Source organism: Musca domestica, unplaced genomic scaffold (genome assembly GCF_030504385.1).
Source record: "Musca domestica strain aabys unplaced genomic scaffold, Musca_domestica.polishedcontigs.V.1.1 115, whole genome shotgun sequence".
Taxonomy (NCBI): Eukaryota; Metazoa; Arthropoda; class Insecta; order Diptera; family Muscidae; genus Musca; species Musca domestica.
This window is the reverse complement of record NW_026712145.1, coordinates 745688-761013: the sequence shown is the minus strand read 5'-3', so window position 1 is coordinate 761013 and position 15326 is coordinate 745688.

Sequence of the window (15326 nt, the reverse complement as noted above, 5' to 3'; positions counted from 1 at the left end):
AACCGAAGTGTTCCATTACTACGTATGCGGATATGCAAGTGTGAAAAAAGTGCTATTTGCTATTATGCTATTTAACGAGCGTTCTGTTATTCAAAATGCTGTCTCTTTTATGGGGGAGGTAAAAGAAGGAGTGGGCCGATTTATCCAGATGTTGTGTTAATAAAAATGTTGAGATGACTAAAATTTGAAGAGAATCGGATTTCACATTTTACGAACTTGATGATTATTCAGAAATTTGACCCGTTGTGGGGGAGGTACGAGAAAGAGTGAGCCGATACATTCCATCTTCACACCAGATCTCGTGTTAATAAAAATATTCATTTTTATACCCTCCACCATAATATGGAGTGTATATTAAGTTTGTCATTCCGTTTGTAACACCTCGAAATATACGTTTTAGACCCCACAAAGTATATACATTCTTGATCAGCATAAAATTCTATGTCGATTTAGCGATGTCCGTCGGTCTATCCGTCTGTGGAAATCACTCTAGCTTCCGAACGAATTGAAGTAGATTGATAAAATTTCACTCAAATGTATATTATGTCTGCAGGACTTTTTGTATTGAAAATGGGCCATGTAGGTCCACGTTTTGGTATAGCCCCCATATAACGGTACCCCCCGATATTCGGTATTTGGATGATTTCAGCGACATTATTTACCGGAATTGTTTCAAATTTGGTTTTTAGGCTGTAGATACTACAGCCTAAGACAGAAAATTGTCTGTACAGGTTCACGTCTTCGTATAGCGAATTTTGAAACCATTCCGGTAAATAATGTCGCTAAAGTCATCAAAATACCGAATATCGGGTGGTACCGTTATACGTACCTACCGATATTCGGTATTTTGATGACTTTAGCGACATTATTTACCGGAATTGTTTCAAAATTCGCATTTGAAATTCGTAATGAATACTACAGCCTATGACAGAAAACGGACCATGTAGGCCCACGTCTTCGTATAGCCCCCACATAACGGTATCTCCCGATATTCGGTAGATTGATGATCTTAACGACATTATTTGCCAGATTTTTTTTCAAATTTTTTTTTTTGACGGACGGACACCTTTAGATCGACTTGAAATGTCCTGAAACGGATTTGGTCCAAAAGGACTTAGAGTCTAAAACCTTTATTTCGATGAGCCACTTTTTATCCCCACCAAATGATATGTATACTCTGTAGCCATTTGACTGAGGGTATAATGTGTTATTGACTTACTAATACATCAACGCCCTGGCGAAACGGCTGAAGCTAGAAACTTAAAATATTGCATATGGGTCAATATCGGTAGGTGAGGTTGAGATAAGGCTGAATATTTAGAAATTCCGTCTAAAAGTACTAAAAAGCTCTAAATTTGGTACCTGTTTGTATTTCTTTAACGGATACAGCTAAAGCCTTGACATTTGGTGTAAAAGTTAAGTTTGAGAGGTAGTGTCGATATAAGTAGGTGTTTTCGGAATTGTGTACTAAGATTAACAAATATAGTAAATCGTACTTTATTCGGTACAATTTTGTTTCGGTTGAACACATTGATGTGGAAATTTAGAATGTTGGTATTAGGTTAGGCCTAAGTAAAGCAGAAAGAGTTGGCTTTGGAAATGTGTTCAGCAAATTCGGAAGGTACTAAATTGGGTCTTGCGTGAACGAATACTCTGAAATTTGGCATTAGGCAACAACAAAAAATATTCTTGATCAGCATAAAATTCTTTGTCGATTGAACGATGACCGTCCGTCTGTGGAAATCACTATCCGTCTGTGGAAATCACTCCCAATTCCAAACGAATTCAAGTAGGTTGATAAAATGTTACCCCAATGTGTGTGTGGTCTGCAGGAATTTTAGTATTGAAAATGGCTAATATAGGTCCACCTTTAGGTATAGCCCCTATATAACTGTTCCTCCCTATATTCGGTATTTGGATGATTTTAGAGTCAATGTTCGCCAAAATTTTTAAAATTTCGTAAAGATAGTTTGCAATCAGTACAGTATAGCCTGTAACAGAAAATTGACCATGTGGGTCCACGTCTTCATATAGCCCCTCATATCGCAGCACTATCCAGTATTTTGACAATTTTAGCGACATTGTTGACTGGAATTCTTTCAAATTTGGTAATGATAGTTAGACATTGGTACTACAGCCTATAACAGAAAATGGTCTATGCAGGTCCACGTCTTTATATAGACCCCAATATAAGGGTATTTATAATTTATTACGGATTTTATTTTTATTTATTTTTTTTAATATTTCCAATTTCATTCCAAATGATGAAGGGTATCGGCCCGGCCGAACTTACTGCTTGTTTTTTATCTAGCGAACTTATTACAGATTAATTTGTTCGTTCTAAAAGCCATCATTTTTCGGATCTCATGCAAAAGATTCATCATACGGAGGCCACAAATGCTGCTATGGGGAATTTTTATCCAGATTGACTCGGAACCAAAGATCCAAGCATATCCTCCAACTTTACATTTCACAAGAAAAAAAATGGCGATTATATTGTTAAATCCCCCTCCCCCCACTCTCCCAATTTTAAATCTAAATACAAAGAACTACTACAAATTTGTATGCAATATTCCGTTCTTTTGTAAAATGCGAATATTTTTTCATAACTTTAGACCAAACATAAATGACTTATTTGCCGACAGTTTTTTTCCATGTCGAATGCCTGCGTCTCTGGAGCTCTAAAGTCATCCAGTAGCAATCATCAGCATTTCATCATTGTCATGAAGATTTTTTGAACATCAGACGTCGTCTGTGGCAGGATATGAAGCTAAGCTAAGATACTGGTGCATGTAATCTTATTCTTTTTCTAGTTGTTGTTGTTCTGCTTATTCTTATTGTGCATATTGCAAATGTGCATTTATTCATAAATATTTACGTACAACTTCACTTGCAGCAACAAAGGGCTACTGGTTTGCGTTAAGGATGCAAACCCAAAAAGATGAAGGGTATTTTCTTAAGGGGAAAAGCAAAAATAACACGAGAAACCCTGGCATGGGCGCCTCATCCTTGTTTCGGCAGCTTCTGCAAGTTTTCGTTAGACAATGTAATAATGTATATAATACGCATGGTAAGTTTTACTGAAAATTGGCTTCAATGGCGTTTACATCTGCATTCGTTGATTTGATTTTCCGCCTGCTTCTGTTCATTTTTTTCTCAAAGGGATTTTTGCATTTTGTTTTTGTCATTCTGGGGAATATGAATACCGCTCCCAGGCCACAATGGAGGTGGTAGGTAGCAGTAAGTAGATGGGTAACTTACATCATCGTTTTTTTTCTTCTACGGCATAGTTACAAGTTGGCTGTTTTCCTTTCCTTTTCTTGTTGTTGTTCGTTTTTACCATGAGTCCAGTCCAGCGTTTAGGATGCTACTGCATGGGCTGTTCCTCCTCTGGAATCAAAATTTTATTTATTTATTTTTTAACTTGAGATTATGTTGCGTTTGCGCATTTTTTAGTTTAGCTGTTGCTTCATTGTTTTGTTACAGCTACTGCTTCTTCCGCTTTGGGGTTTGTTGTTGTTGTTGCTGCTGCTGCTGCTCTTGGTCGTGGTGTTGTATTTTGGTTTATTTAAAGTTTGTGATTTTCTTTTCCTTAAATTGGAAGACAAAAATATGCGTGCACCCGTTCCACTCATACGTTAGTCATATGTAACGATGAATATTTTTCGTAGGTTTTTTTTCGGTGGGAAGGTTCCGCACCATAAAGACTCCCTTCACCAATGAACCCAAAACAGCAATTTACAGCCGAATAGGCCTTCGACATACCGAAAAGCGGATTTTACCGTAATCAGAGACTAATATATTTGACATTGAATTCTTTTTTATGAAATCAAAAACAAAATTTTCAATTAATAATCCTCCAAATACCCAAAAATCAGGAGGTACCCATATATGAAGGTTATATCAAAACATGGACCTATTTTGAATTTTTCTTGTGAGGAGTACACCTATTTACAGAGAATCTAAAATGTCAATTAACGATGACATTGGAGTCAACACCTTTAAAACCTTTACCTTTAAAATACTGAAAATGCGAATTTTATATGAGAATTGTACAAAAAAGTGGACTTATATTGAATATTTCTTGCGAGGAGAAAACCTTTCCAAGGAGAAGTCAAAATGTCAAATTATAACCAATAAGGTCGGAAAATATCAAAATTAAGAAGTATGACTAAATGGTGGCTAAATAAAAAGTAGATTTGGATTGGAATTGGAGAAAAACTAACAAAATACCAAAAAAAAACTGAAACGTTCAGGAATTATGAATCTTGAGTTGGGGTGAAGCTGTATAAATGGACTTTCGAGATTTTTATACTTTGGGGATTTATATTTTTATGCCGGACCGAGTTTCACAAAATGGTAAAATTCAGCTGAATATAAAAAATATATATTCCGTTGAGCAATAACCGTAAAATCGGATGAAGATGTATAACGAAGCTATATAAAAATCTGAACCGATCTCAATGAAATTTGGCAAAGGTATTTTCGAGCTGTATCTGATGTCCTGTACGAAATATCATTGTTGTGGAGTGCATATTACGTATGTTAGTGACTTTAAACGCCAAATCGGATGGGAGCTATAGTTGCATCTGAACCTATTTTCATCAAATTTGAAGTACTTGTTTCTAGTATGAATTCCGTCTGAAGTGTCAAATTTCAATCAATACGGACTGATATTAATCATTTTGTCGCAGTAAACTTGATATCGGATAAAGATATAGATGGGAGCTAAATCCTAATCTGATCCGATTTTGATTAAATTTGACAGAGGTTTTTCGTGCTCCATAAGCTTTCAGTTACCAAATATCATTCTTGTGGAGTGCATATTACACATGAGAGGGACTTATAGCCCCAAATCGGATGAAACATATATATGGGATTTATTGTTACATCTGAACCGATTTTCCCCAAATTTGATGTACTTGCTTCAAGACTGAATTCGGTCGAATGTCCTACATTCAGGTCATTTGGACTGATATTGGTCATTTGGTGCAAAATTAATCCGAAATCGGTTGAAGATATATATGGGAGCTATATCTAAATTTGAAACGATTATCATCAATTTCACTTGGGTTCGTCTTACCACTATGTGGTGTATATATCCAATATTTGGGGATTTTAAAGGTATATATAAATAAACATTTTAATAATGTTTTTTATTAATATTCCTAAAATACTTCTTCTTCAATAAGTTAATTTTTTATAAAACTATTTCTCGAAATGTTACTGATCAAAAATGGCGAATTTCTTTTAAATGTCGAATTTTGAAAAATATAATAATATAATTTTCAAAAACGTCCTGGCCAGAAACGTGAAACCTTTAGAAGTGTTTTTTTAGGCAAAATCAAAAATGATGAATGATGAGCTATCAGGAAATGTTCGAACCCTGAGCAGAATTTCTGACTAAATTCTTAGACGGGATCATTTTTTGCTTTCTCTCTAGGTAAGGTGTTTTTAAAGCTTTCTTGCCAAAAGTCACAGGTTTTTAGAGGTATCCAAGGATTGTCTGGCTAGAATAATGGATTTTCCAGAAAAGTTTCAGAAACTTCCTTATATAGAAACGTAGATTCGTTAGAAAACTATTCATAAAAGCAGAAATCATAAATATTTTGAAAGTATTTTTCAGGATTTTCATTAATTAAATTGTTTCTTAAATTCTAGATTTTTTAGAGTAAAGAAGAAGAAATTAACAAGAAAAAAAGTATCGGTCGGTTTTGCCATACCTGATCAGTCAGCGCTAACGCAAATATTAGGATTAGCAAAGTTGGGGCAAAAACTGTTTATCCTTTCTTTTTCTGGGAAAAAAATATATTTTTCGAAATTTTCGACCTTTTGTGGGGGAGGTACTAGAAGCAGTGGACCGTTGTTGCCCATCTCCGAACTCGATCTAAGTTTGACAAAAATATTACGATGTACCAAGTTTAGATCAAATCGGATTATCCCTTCGAGAGTTATCGTGTGCACCAGCCAGTTAGACAGACGGACGGACATCGCTAGATCGACTTCAAATGTCCTGAAACGGATTTGTTCTGAAGAGACCTAGGGCCTAAAACCGCTATTTCGACTAGGCACGTTTTGACCGTATCAAATGATATACACCCTCTCAAGCCATATAGCTGAGGGTCCAATAAAAAACACCTTGTATTTGAATACCGTAATGGCCCATGACAAACATTGCATATAGAGGTCCATGTCTTCGTATAGGCCTCAATATAACGGAAACTCCCTATATTCGATCTTTTTATGATTTTAGCCGTATTTTTCACAGTTTTTTTGAAAATATGCAATTTTCTTGCAAATTGTGGAGGGTAATCAAAATTCGAACCAACAGTTTTTATACACTCCACCATACTATGGAGGGTATATTAACTTTGTCATTCCGTTTGCAACTCCTCGAAATACTCATGTCAGACCCAAAAAAGTATATACACTGGTGGCCAAAACTAAAGCAACTGAAATTACAAGGGGAATGAATGCCCTGTAACTTTTTCAAAAATTAAGAAAATAAGAAAGTTTTTCCTTTTTTTAAATTAGGTACTTTATTCACTTTTTAAAACCCTAAAACATAAAACTATAATTCATTTTTATATAAAAAATAATGTTTGGTAAAGTCAATTAACCCGATTTTGGCTTGGACAAAACAAAAGCAACTCTGTTGTACATTCATATAAACGCTGCAATTTCAGTTGTTTTTACTGCGATATTTATCGCTTTTTGACAATTTCGCTTGCCATAAATCCTTTTTGAGAAGTTTTTTACAACAGTATGTGTTTTTCTTTTCGTTTTTTAAGTACTGCCCAAAAAAATTTAAAAATGGCTAGAAGTAAATACAGTACCTGAATAAAACAGCAAATTATCAGTGACTATCAAAACAACATATCACAGAAAATGATTTCCGAGAAATATTTCATAAATATTTTTGTGATTTCATAATTATTTCTGTATACTAAGTCGGTTTTTTGAAACTGGATCAGTAGTAACAGTCTATAACGGATGAAGGCCGTGAAAAACTTCAGCCCGTACTGATCCACAAATTGTGAGAGAAATAAAAAACAACTACTAAAGAGTCCAACTGGATTGGTGAGAGAGCAATCATTGGATATAAGCTCGAGATCAGTGCGTAGACGAGTAGTGGCAGCAGGTCTGCATGCCCGTAAGACATCAAAAAACCATTTATATCTGAAAAAATCAAAAAGGCTTTCGAAAACGGTAATATTAAGTGGAATCAAGCTCAATGGAAAAAACATTATTTCTGGGATGAGTCTACGTTTAATATTAAAGGCTCAGACGTGAAAAATTTTACGGTGAGAAGACCAAAAAATGAAGGACTCAAGCCGCAGTGTTGCAAAGGTACAGTGAAGCATGAGGGGGGTCAAAAATGGCGTGGCGCTGTTTTTCTTTCTATGGACTTGGGCCTATCCATAAAATAAAGGAAGTTGTGGATCGGTTTGTTTACAAAGATGTGTGGAACATCACGTTGTTCCCTTACGCTGAGTAAAATATTCGGCTGATTTGGGTGTTTCAGCATGACAATGATCCCAAACTTGTATCAAAACTTGTCAAATATTGGTTGCGGGAATCAAAAATTCATGTTTTGTTATGGCCGGCACAATCACCTGACCTAAAATCCTTAGAAAACTATTGGAGTATCGTAGATAGGAAGATCAAGAGAGATCCGGAAATAAATAAGCACAACATTTTCTAAAGAATTCGGGGTGCCTGGGAAAGCACACCCAAGGATCAAATTGAGCATGTTAGCAGCTGCTATCAAAAATAATGGTTATGCTATGGACTACTAGCCAAAATTTAATTATTTTAAAATAAAAAATCAAAAGTTGCTTTAGTTTTGACCAAGCAAAAATTGGGTCATTTTAGTTTTCCACATATTATTTTTCGTTCAAAATTATTTTTGTATTTTTATTTTTAGTTTCTTAAAAGTGAATGAAACTCCTCATTTAAAACTGGAAAAATAATTACGATTTGTTTATTTTTGTAAAAGTTACAGGACATTTATTGTCTTTGCGATTTAAGTTGCTTTAGTTTTGGCCACCAGTGTATATTATTGATCAGCGTAAAATTCTAAGTCGATTTAGCGATGTTCGTCTGTCTGTCAGTTGTAATCTTTCGAATGAATTGAGATAGATGGCTAAAATTTTGCACACATGCTTAGTTTTGAATTGGATACTACACCCTAAGACAGAAAATTGTCTGTGCAAGTCCACGTCTTCGTATAGCCTCCATATAACGGTACATCCCGATAATCGGTATTTTGATGATTTTAGCGAAATTATTCACCGGAATGGTTTTAAATTTGGTATTTGAAGTTCGAATTGGATACTACAGCCTAAGACAGAAAATTGTCTGTGCAGGTCCACGTCTTCGTATAGCCCTCATATAACGTTACCGCCCGATATTCGGTATTTTGATGATTTTAGCGACATTATTCATCGGAATGGTTTCAAATTTGGTATTTGAAGTTCGAATTGGATAATACACCCTAAGACAGAAAATTGTCTGTGCAGGTTCACGTCTTCGTATAGCCCCCATATAACGGTACCCCCCTATATTCGGTATTTTGATGATTTTAGCGACATTATTCACCGGAATTGTTTCAAATTTGGTATTTGAAGTTCGAATTGGATACTACATCCTAAGACCGAAAATTGTCTATGCTGGTCCAGGTCTTCGTATAGGCCCCATATATCAGTACATCCCTATATTCGGTATTTTGACGATTTTAGGTACAATACCCACCTAAATTTTTTGAGATGTGGTATTTGAAGTTCGTAATGGATGCTTTAGCCTGTGACAGAAAATTGTCTATGCTGGTCCAGGTCTTCGCACAGCTCCGATATAATGGTACCTCCCTATATACGATATTTTGATGATTTTAGCTACATTATTCACCGTTTATTTCAAGTTTCGAATTTGAATATGGTAATGGCTAATGGCAAACAATGCCTATGTAGGTCCACGTCGTATAGACCCCAATATAATGGGTATGTTCGGTTTTTTAAAATTTGAACAGAATTTTTTAAGGATTTTATTTTTTGAAAATTTCCAAATTCATTCCAAATGGTGGGTGGTATTCAAAGTTCGGCCCGGTCGAACTAACAGCTTTTTAACTTTTTTAAATAATATTGTACAAAAAAAGCACTCAAATCGTGGATTTTTCAAGAATATTTTTTTTAACAACCAACAGGTCAATTATCGTAGATTGTTTAAGCATATTTTTCTAAACACCAATCGATGAATAAATGTGTATTTATACCCTACAACACTTTGTGTTGGGGGTATTATAAGTTTGATTGGCCCAAAAATTATGTAACACCTCGAAATATTGGTTTCCCACATAGGAAAGTATATATGAATCTTCCTAGCTCGCCGAGCTGAGTCGATCTAGCTATGTATGTCCGTCCGTCCGTCTGTCCGTCTGTCCGTCTGTCCATGTTAATTTGTAATCACTCTACAGGTCGCAATTATGGCCCGATCTTCACGAAATTTAGAATGGAGGTGGGACTGGGGTCAGAATAGAACCCTATTTCTTTTGGAGATGATCGCCAAATGTTTAGGGGTTGAAATGGACCAAATACTGAAAAAATGTCGGATTTTGCAGTAGCTATACAGGTCGCAATTATAAACCAATCGACGCGGAATTTCGCATGTAGCTAGAGTTTAGGGCGGGGAAGAAGCCTACCAATTTGGGTGGTCATCGGATAATATTTAGCGGGTAAAATAGACCATATATTTTGTGTTAAAAAAATTCAAAATTTTTCATTAAACCGCGAATATTTTAAATCCCGGCGAAATCACAAAGCCATGACAAGGTTACTTCTGATCTTTACATTGATGTTAACATCCAACAAAACGGATATATAGCAAAATATGTGCGATATATATGTTTATCAAAGAAGATATGCTTGAAAAATCTCTTATATGTCGAGAACGGCTGAACCGATTTCGACAGTTCTCATTAATTCAGAATGGCCTCTTGGCAGGAAAGAAAACACGTCTAAAAAAATCGCATAAAAATATCTCTCTAAAGATGAAAATATTGATTTTGTAAAATTTTCTCATATTTTTTCAATTTTGTCATATTTTTGGCATATTTTCATTTTGAATTAAACATTTGGTAATATTTCTACAGCTAACAAAACTAAGTGGTTAGGATATCAGGATATCATATACAGATCGCATTTATGGCCCGATCCTTACGAAATTTTGCATGGAGATAAGATGAGGGTCAGAATAGAAGCCTACTCTTTTTGGAGATGATCGCCATATATTTAGGGGCTGATATGGACCAAAAAACTGCAAAATTGTCTGCAGGTCGTAATTATCGCCCGATCCTCACGCACATTTGAATGGGGGTTACCGGACATTACAAAAGCCAAGCAGTTTTGGATGGCCATCCAAAAATATTCAATGTGTGAAATAGTTTGCCAACTTTTGTAGACAAAATACGAAAATGTCCATTCCAGTGACTTTTTGGAGAATTCACAATATTTCGTTAACGCTGATTTCGTTGGAGAATATAGTCAAATGTCTGTATCTCATATAGATGCATTTCAGTCAAAAACCAATAATAAATGTTAATCTTTTGCCACTTCTGAGAGATTATAGGTCTTTGGGAAATATTGGTTCCAGATCTAAGAAAACCATTTAAGTGCAACATCTACCAATAAATTGGAAATGAGGAAATTAGTTTAGGTTGCTATTATTCGAAAATTATAGAACGAAACCTGATGGTTTTTTTTATTATTTGTCACAATATCTTCTGGAATCCTTTTGAGTATCTCGCCCATATAAACTGTATCGTTTATTATAGTGTTGTAGGGTATTCAACGGTCGGCCCCGCTCGACTGTAGCCTTTGCTTACTTGTTTTTTTATTAATTTATTGAAGTGTCGTATTTTTGGGAAATTCAGGCACTTAGATTTGAACCGATCCAAATCGACAGCAGTGTTGGATATTATAATTTTCAACATTTTTCCTTCGTATAACCAAATATAGATTTTTACAGTTAAAGGCTAGTTCCCCATCACTTGGTAGTTTACTGTACGGATTCCGGAAAAAATATGTGTTCATCTGTTGATATCAGCAGTGCCAAAATACAAACTTTGCGATTTGTTCTTGGTCCTACGACTGGCTTACCTTCCCAATTTTCGTATGAGATCGGCCGCAACGCTGATATCAAACGAGAACTGAACATTACACGGTTCAGGACAACAGCATTGCAAATATTTCTAGTGAATTGTTCTGCATACACCTCATTAATTCTATTTTCCATTTTGTTATGTTTCGTATGTATGTATGTCCGCTGTTGTTGGGCATTTTTATGTGCGTTTTTTTTCTGCTGGAGAGCTTCCTTTTTGTAAATATGTGTTGTTGTTTTTGCTTTTGTTTTTCACTCACTAAACAATATTTGTGAACGCAACGCGCACCGACACTGACATACAATCTATGTTTTCTGCTATGTGGTGCTGCGACGATTATGGTTTGAAGATGCAACAAGCTATATGGCAACAGCAACAACAATATGATGCACTAACGAATATAAATATTTTTCCAAAAAAAAAAAAAAAAAACGAATACAGATTGTAACAAAAATGGTTTTGTTGTATTCGTTTTTTTTTTCTTGTTTGTTATGCTTTCAGTTTTAGTTTGAGATTTATTTCTTTATTTTTGAAAATATTTTTCTGTTTTTTTTTTTCAGCCTTTTCTAGAGTCTCCCAGGTTCCATGGCGGAGCAGCATGATATACGCAGATATTATGGCCACGACCAGGACGTCCACGACGACGACGATGACGACAAAAAAAGGGATGCTGGCCGTAAAACGTAATGTTATATTACCTCGTTGCAGATGCGCACTCTTAACAAGATTTCGATGTCGTATTTTATGTGCGGAAAACACCATCAGCAACAACAATACAAACAACAACATCAAAAGCTCAATAAGGAAGAATATGAAGAATTCGAAGCAATGTCTGGGGAAACAAACCAACAAACTGCAAAAAATAAATAATAAAAATAAATAAAAGAAGGTAAGTAAAACAGCAAAATATTATTCATAAAACTTAAAAAAAGCCAAATGTTTTGGTCATAAGTGAACACACACACATATATCGAATACCAAACTGCAATGCATACACCCATACACACCCGTGTACCTATATATGTTTGTATGCATAAGCAGGATGCACTCTTTTTATGCACATGCATAATTTATTTTATAACTGCTAATAATAAAACAGAGGGGGTTGCAACTGGTCGCCGACTGGTCCAAGACCATAACCGAAACTTGGCTAAACTTTTAGTTAAAAACAGATAGTCTTACATCCCTGGCATCTATGTGGAGCGCTTATTCCAGCTCTTTGTCGTTTTGTGGAAGCTCACTTCATTCTAGACACATATTAAGGAGGTATATTCAGAGATAACAAGTCTTTGGAGAGCAATTAAAATCGAAACTATAAAATTTTAACTTTTGCTATATATTTGTGGGCAACTAAAAACAGACTCAAAGCAAACTGTACTAGGCACAGTGTTCGGAATAGAGAATATTTTGTAGATTTTTTAAAGAATATTTTTTCAAGGGCCAATAAACGCAATTTTTTTTATAGAATATTTTTTAAACAACAAATAAACGTGGATTTTTTAAGAATATTTTTCAAGCAACAAATAAACGTGGATTTTTTAAAGAAAATTTTTTCCAAGCAACAAATAAACGTTAATTTGTTAAAGAATATTTTTTCAAGCAACAAATAAATGTGGATTTTTTAAAGAATATTTTTTCAAGGACCATCCAAACAATAAACGTGGAATTTTAAAGAATATTTTTTCAAGGACCATCCAAACAATAAACGTGGATTTTTAAAGAATATTTTTTCAAGGACCATCAGAGCAATTAACGTGGATTTTTTAAAGTATATTTTTTCAAGGACTATCAGAGCAATAAACGCGGATTTTTTAAAGAATATTTCTTCAAGGACTATCAGAGCAATAAACGTGGATTTTTTAAAGAATATTTTTTCAAGGACCCAACCACCAATAAACGTGGATTTTTTAAAGAATATTTTTTCAAGGACCATCAGAGCAATAAACGTGGATTTTTTAAAGAATATTTTTTCAAGGACTATCAGAGCAATAAACGTGGATTTTTTAAAGAATTTTTTTTTCAAGGACCATCCAAACAGTGAACGTGGATTTTTTAAAGAATATTTTTCAAGGACTATCAGAGCAATAAACATGGATTTTTTAAAGAATCCTTTTCAAGGACTATCAGAGCAATAAACGTGGATGTTTAACGAATATTTTTTCAAGAACCATCAAAGCAATAAACGTGTAGTTTTTAGCAAAAAAAAAATTAATTAACCATTGGAGCAATAAACATAGATACTTAAAGAAAACTTTTTCATGGATTGTGGACTTAAATTTTTAAGGATATTTTTTTCAAGGACCTCTCTGCCATTAAACGTGGATTTGTTGTTCGTGTTTTTGCGAATTGGATTTTTTTAAGGCACGTAATTTTTTTTTTTTTTTTGTTTGAACAAAATTTTTAAGGACTTGGATTTTTTCAAGGAAAATGTTCAAGAATGATGATATTTCTAAGATAAATGTTTAAAGTCATGAAGTGTTTTTTTTTCTAAAAAGATATTCAAGGACATGGATTTCTGTAAGACAAATGTTCAAGTTCCTGGAGTTTTTACCAAAATTATATTTGAGTCTAAATTTTGAATAATGATAACTCTCATAAAATGCGGAATTTTGGAAATATGAAGGAAATCTTCAAAAACGTGATTTTTTATGAAAAATATTCACGAGCGTGGAATTTTTTAGGAAAATTGTTCAAGGACGAGGATTTATTTAAAAAAAAATTTCAAGAACTTCGATTTTTTTTTTGCCACTTTTGGTTCCGATTGGATTCAACATCGTTGGACTATTATTTGAACCTTGAACCCTGATATCCCGAATAATTTTTAATAAGTACAATTACTTATAAATATTTTTTCATAAATCAATTGCCTATTCCTTTTTAAGGACCAATTGAAGAATAAACATGAATTAAACCATATTTTTAAAGTCTAATTGGTTTCTTTCAGATTCCCTAATTGTCTTGTACTTCTGAAAAATTTCAAATATACATTTACTTTTCATTCTTGTCCTTAAGAGAAAATAAAAAAAACTATTTAAATATAATATATCATTTTTAGTATTACAATTTTTTAAAATTGTCTTATAATGTATGTTGAGTGTACCAAAATACTGTGCCAAATCATCAGTATCAAGAAATATTACAATACTTTGCTGCTCTATGTCCATTTGCAGACATTATTCAGTACGAATCCTGTTTATAATAAAACAGATATTAAAACGTTTGCATTTATATTTAAACATATAATTTATCCAAAGTTATTATCGCACATGCATTTATGTCAATTGTGGTTGAGAGATCATAACCATGGGAGACCGTTAAAACTTGACTGCTTGTTAAAATGCTGACAAAGGGGTGGTCGTGCAAACAAGGGGGTGATAGAATTGTGATATATTGGGAGAATTTGAAGAATGAATTCAAGCTGGTATTAAAAATATTAAAATAAGCCCTAAAATAATGTAAAATGAAATCCCATTGGAGGTAAGGATTTTGAAAATTCAATGGTCTCCCATGAGAGACAAGAATCTCACAAATTCAAATAATTTTTTTAAAAAAGGAATGTTGCTATTCCAAACATATATTTGGAAATAAAAAATATTTTCATCTTCTTATATATTTTTGAATTTTGTTCTAATTCAAAAAGTTGAGCCCCCTTGATCTATTAAGTCTTTCCAATAAACAACACCCTTTCCAAACTCATAATATTCACACTTCCGTAACTAAAAACGGCTATGGTTAAATAAATGTCTGTTTAATGTTTAGTTAACAAAACAAACAACCAACCACAATACCTAACAACGGCAGCAATAGCAACAACAACAGCATCAATGGCTCAAATAAATTAAATAAATTCAAATATTTATATCAGCAGTTGGTTGGTTGACCCACGGCCCACTATGTTTGTGGGGCACAATAACGAATGCCAGCATTTGAGCATTATCATACAGACACATATATATACAGGGTGAGATGAAAAAACTGCAATCAACTTCAGACTGCTGTCATTTCAAAGCCACTCGTCCGACAGCTGTTAAAATTATTCCAGTGACAGAGACGGAAGAAAACAGCAACATCAGCAGAAATGGCTCGAAAATTAAAGAAGCACCTTGATCGAAACCCGCGTCGAAGTGGCCGAAAAATGGCTCGCGAGCTGAACATATCGCAATATTTCATT